The sequence below is a fragment of the Numenius arquata genome, chromosome 1, assembly GCF_964106895.1.
Source record: "Numenius arquata chromosome 1, bNumArq3.hap1.1, whole genome shotgun sequence".
Taxonomy (NCBI): Eukaryota; Metazoa; Chordata; class Aves; order Charadriiformes; family Scolopacidae; genus Numenius; species Numenius arquata.
Window position 1 is genome coordinate 39,201,266 of NC_133576.1, and position 6,000 is coordinate 39,207,265.

Genomic DNA, 6,000 nt, shown 5'->3' on the forward strand with positions numbered 1-6,000 from the left:
ACAGGGCTCCTGGTCTTCAGTGGTTGGTGCTATTTATGTATGTGTGTCTCTGTCCTAAAAAGTGATGCCTGGAATGTCTGTGAAAATGGTTGCCGCTGCAAGATTTTAGAAAGTTTCCTGATTGCCATTTTTAATTTTTTTTCCTATAATTTGTGCAAATCTGATAAATAACTATATTTTAAAGTTCACATAAAGTTTTTACTTATATTTTAAAGTTCAAGACTTCTGCTGAGGTGCCTTAGCTAAGAGAAGCAAATGTTGTTTGTTGTGTCAGCTGATAGTGCTACTCTCTCACCACTCACAGGTACAGCAAGGCTCGGGAAGAGGTGAGGTGGGGGGGACTTGGGGCATGGCAGCTGTGCTCATCTGTAGCAGGCAACGTTAAGGGAAGACGAACAGTCACAGGCTGTAAAGTCTCTCCAAATGAAAAGCAGACTGCTGGAGAGACAAAATTGAAGAAAAATACTGGACAACCAGAGCGGGGAGAGTTGTTGCTCTGTTGCTAGGTGACAGATCTGTTATCATGCTAATGACAATAAAGGATGATACTGGTACCAATAAAGCATCTTTCATCTGAGAAATACGCAGGGTTCTCCAGACAGCGAGGCTGTATTATTCCCATTTACCAGAGGCACAGACAGAGATGAATTGATTTGCCAAAGGTCACCCAAAGCAGCACTGACGGATTTCAGAATAAGAAATTGTCCTATTTTAGTTCTATTAGGCCAATGATTGCCATAAAACCTTTCTTTGCAATCAATCCCTCCCCCCCTCCCCTCATCAATCACCCCCAAGTGCCTCTCTCCTGAGGGGACATTCTCCTGTCCTGTTTGTGTTTCTCGTCCTGTTTAGATTACAAACCCTTCTGGCCCTGAAGCATAGCTTACCATGGATTCTGAAAGGCAGAGCAAAGGCGTGCGCCAAGCTGTGCTGGTTTGGGGTTGTGTGAACAAGAAGAAACTACTGGGACCAGCTGGACATAGGAGGCCTGCAGTATAGGATGGAACTGCATTGTGAACCCCTTGGTGGTCCTAGGTGGACTGTGATTTTGAGCTGTGGCTCCTTCATCAGCAGCCTGGGGCACAGGCTCCCTGAGCCCCTAGTCTGGTACAACCCTTCCTTGCCATGCGTGAGTTGGTATCTGCTGGTGGCAGGTCTAGTATCTGCTAAGCTCTTGAGCTGCCCAAGAACAGGGTTGCTTTTGCTTGGGGTATAGGGCAAGAAGTCCTATGCATCCGGCACTTTCCTGTCCTCTTACACTTGGGAACAGAAATGTTGTGATAAGCCTGAAAGCTTCACGTAACATGGGACTAACTTGCTGGCCCTTGCTTGCTGAGTTGTGACAACAAATTGTGCTGAGCACCTGTTTCTCCCAGATACTCTGACCAGGAAAAATCCAAGAGGCTCCTCACTGACAGCAGCTGTGTGACTTCAGGGTGAAGGGCTTCTAGGTTGCCCCTCACAACTTTGTGTTAGACACTTACCCGCACCACAGACCGTGAAATGCCAAGAGGCTGTGTGAAGAGAAATGCAAATGTTCCTCAACCCACCAAATAACAGCTCTCCCTGATTATCTGCACAGCTCTTCTGAATGCTGGGGCTCCTCAGCCATGATTCAGTAAAGGCGTGAGTCAGGCATAATTTTTTCTGTCATTGTTTCCCATTAGAGATCGTGAGGGAAACACAAGTGAGCCTAAATTCTAGCGCCTGTAGGGAAATAGCATTTCTGATTTCCGATTGAAGAGCAGAGTTTCCATGATAATGAGGAGCAGCCTGCAATTTCTTGACGAGCTGATGTAGTCTAGTGAGGACAGCAGGGTGGAAACGCAGCAGGGATGCCTACATGAGTGGTTTTACTCTGAGTCATCGTTCCCTCGGGGGGTCTGGGCTGGACGTCTATCCCACCAGGTGTTTCCTATGGTGCTTCCAAAGGCACAAACCCAGCACCTCCCACTATATATAAGAGGAATACTGGGCCAGGCATGAAAAGCAGGCTTTTAGAATCTTTATTTCCTTTTCTTTATGTGTAAAATGGGGACACATCTCATTTATCTCTGACTGTCATTGGGAAAATTTAGCTAATCTTTCCACAATACAACTGAGATGCAAATTGCATTTGTGGTAGGTGCTAAGTGTTTTAATGACTCTTTTCTCCTGTTTTTCCTACCTCTCTGTCTCACTTGTTTCAGCAGAGGAGGACACAGCCCCAAAGCAACTGAAGTGCAGGAGCCACACAACAGCTTTGCAGTTTTCATTCAAATTATGTAGAAGACCACAACAATTTAAAACCTCAGGGCATGTCGATAAAATAGATCCTACTGGACTGCTATATCCTCCTAATTGAGGTAAGGCTGCCACTGACTAGCTAAGAAGAATTCTACATTTGCCCCAGTCCAGCAAAACATTTGTTATGGACATGAATTTAAGGTTAACATATAATTTACTGTATTGGAACTGTTTTCCCTTTCCATGGGGGGAAAAAAAACCCCACCAAAGCACCAAAAATGTCAACTGGCACTTTTTTAGGTGACTGCACACCCTGGGCAAGCAGCGATATTAGGAGCAGTAGAGTGGGTTAAAGCCAGCTAAGGAAAACCCTGTTGGAAGCCTCACGGCACTTACAGTGTAAGCGCTGCTCTTAGGCTTCATGTTATGCTTGAGCCTGGCTTACAGGGGAGTCTGGAAGCTCTGGACATGATTAACTCCTTCCAAAACGCAGAGCTGCCAGATGGATGGGTAAAGCTAGCTCTGCTCAGGGAACTCAGAAATATCCCCCGTGCTGCTCCTCTGCAGGTGACAGCAGAGACCAGCTGCAAACAGATGTGGCGTCTTTGGTGAGCCACATCCTCGCTTTCTTCCCTAAGCTTCGGGGACTTGTCCCCATGGGGAGGATGGCAGCAGCAATGCTGAAGTAGGTAGTATTTTAATCAATTAGTTTGGTGAAATACAGCAGTCACTTCTCCCAGCAGCTCTCCTGATTCTTGAGCTTCCAGTTTTATTGCACACCAGTGCACCCCACGCTCCACACAGCCTGAGGAGTGTGATGGGGAAGAGGCCATCTCTCAAGCTGCAGCTGGGAAAATACCTTCTTGCAAAGTTCCTGTAGCACTCTTTCCAGAGAGGCTTCTCCCCAGCAGCAGTGCTATGCTGGGACACCATGACCCTGTGCCATGGGCCATGCCCAGGCCCTGAGCTTTCCCGTGAGCTGTCAGAAGGGACAGAAGGAGACAAATAGCCCTGCAAAGAGGCTGGATGCAGGGATAGTGTGTAGCAGGAGGGAGGTGGAATGAAATGATCTTAGACAGAATTGTTTAAAACTTCACAGTTGAGCTAATCTGTGATAATAAAACTCCCACACCTTCACTCCCAAATCATGACCAAGAGACACAATGGTTATTTTCAAACCAGCCCTGCAATGCAGATAAGAGCTCTGTGCAACACACAGGAACAAATTTGTATTTGGGACCCTAGGAGGAGGTTAAACAGAAAAAATAACCCCAAGTCTACACTACCATTTTCTGTAGCTTCAGGCATTGCCCAAACAAAAAAATACCTTGGACCCAAGCTCTCTTGGCAGCCCATACTTCACTTTCACAGATGCCTTCTCCACCCCACCTCCAGCCATCTCCCTTTCTTAACCCAAACCTAACACTTATGATGATCAACATTTGGACAAGGTGCCCTAGACATTGCCCAAATTGAAAAATAACTCTCAATCAAGTTCTCTTGGTATCACACTTCCTCTGAGCAGTCTTTTTCCATCCCCAAGTCAACAGCAACTCCAGGCTGCCTGCCTTCCTTGACCCTAGCCCTTCCCCTAACCTTACTTGAGGGACAGCCTTTGGACATGGCCCTCCAGATTTAATTCATACAAAAAGTATCTCATAGCCAAGTCCTTGCAGACACCTTTCCCACTGCACACGATGACTGTACTTCCATGCTACCCCCATCCCTCAACCTTAACCCTAACTGTAATCCTCCATGAAGGCTGATCTTTCAACAGGTCACCCAGACATAGCCCAAACAGAAAATCTTGCCATCAAACTCTCTCAGCAACAATGAGTTCCCTTGGGCAGCTCTTTTCCATTGACATGAAAGCTGAACATCCAGGCCCTCTCCCTCTTCCTGCCATAATGTTAATGACCAACCTAATGGTAACATGAACTTCAGACAAGGTCACCTGCATATTGCCCTACGGAAAAATATTTCATGGCCAAGCTCTCTGAGGAACCCATAATACTCATGGCCAGCCTTTTTCCATCCTAATTCCAACTGCAAGTCCTTAATTTATCCCTCTCTCAAGCATAGTCCTAACTGATGATCAAACTCCAGACAAGGGCTTTGCCCAAGTTGAAAAATATCTTTTAGTCGACCTCTCCTGTCAACTCACACTTCCCTTTCCATCCGTGCTCTAATGCCACCTCCAGGCTTTTTCTGTCAGCCTCTCTAAACCCAAAACCTTACCCTAACTGTAGCGATAATTGATGGACAAGCTTTGTGCAAGGCCCTCCAGACACAGCCTAGATGCCACACAGCCAAGCCCTCTTTGCAGCCCACGGTTCCCTTCCTTTCTCACCAACTACACCTCCAGGCTTTCTTTGTCTCTCCAGCTTTACTAAGGGCTTGGTTTTCTCGCTGACTCCTTGTTTTTTCCTGTGGCACACTGCAGTGATGGCTTTGGGATTTTTTACTCCTGATGTTCATTTTTTTCATGGATGCTGAGTGCACACCCACATGAAGGTTGAACTCTGCCTGCCTTTCTGAACTCTCCGGTAGGGTTTGGTTGTCCTTGCCACTCAGGGTCTGGGCACCTTGGCCCAGCCTGTCCCTTCTCATCCTGCATTTCTAGTATTTTGACTGAAATGTGTATCAGTCACCAATTGGATATGAAGTTTTTATGCTGTTAATTTTTCAAGACAAAGCTATAAATTCTATTTTAAGGTGAAACCACTGAAATGAAAGGACAGGACTAGTTTTTCCTCCATGCAGATCTATGTGTGTAAAACAACCCTAAAGCTGGCATAGCCCACAAGTGTTGACTGCCTTCCAAGCTCGTTGCTTGAGTCTGCTGTGAAAACAGAGACAGAGGATAAATATCTGCTGGGAAAACAGAGGCAGGGATAGGATTTTATAGAGCTCTTGAGGCACAGATGAAGCTCAGGGTGTGTGTCCTCCACATGCACATATCTGTTAACCGGGATCAGCAGGATCCCAGGTACTTTTCTTTGGGAAGATCCCACAAGGTATGGGAAAGAGCCTGAAATGAAAATACTGTTTGCTTAAATATTTGGAAGGAAACAAAAAGAACAGGGTTTTACAGGAATGAACAATGCATGCCTATCCCAGCTAAATCCCTGTGAGAGAGCTACTTGTTGCTTTAATATATTATGTGGGTAGCTGGAATGCCTGGAAGACTTCTTCAAGGACCAGCGAGGAATTTATGCTAAGTGCTGTGCAAATAATACCCACAATGAAGGTGGTTCCTCTCCCAAGGATACTGCAGCCTACAGCAAACAAATGGAAGAAGCAGAGGGTAACAAGGAGTTAATTTTGGTTAGTGTCATAAACTGTCTTCTCCGCATCCAGAAGTTGTGTCTATTTTTGCAGGCCCTGCCGAAAGGAGCATTTTATGTGGGGGTTAGGAGGAAAAGTCTAAATTAGTTTTACAGATGCTTAGAGGGAATTTCCCGTCAGGTACCATGGGGAAATCAGGCAGGGCCTGTTTGTTAGTGCAATGCATGTAGCTCTCCTCAAGGGCCCCTTAGAGGTGGGAGATGACCCACCAGCACTGAAGCGAGGCAGGAGGCTGGGTAGGGGCCACTGGGCACCCTCTGTGTGAGGTGGTGAAGACGGGTGGCCAGAGGGTGGGCTAGATCGTATGTTCATCTCCTTCAGATCCCCACAGGGACTGCGTAATGTATCAGTCTGCTTTGCATCAAACAGCTGTCTGACAACAGCCTTCCTGAAAGCAAGGAAAAAAAAGAAAAGCAGAGAGTCCTT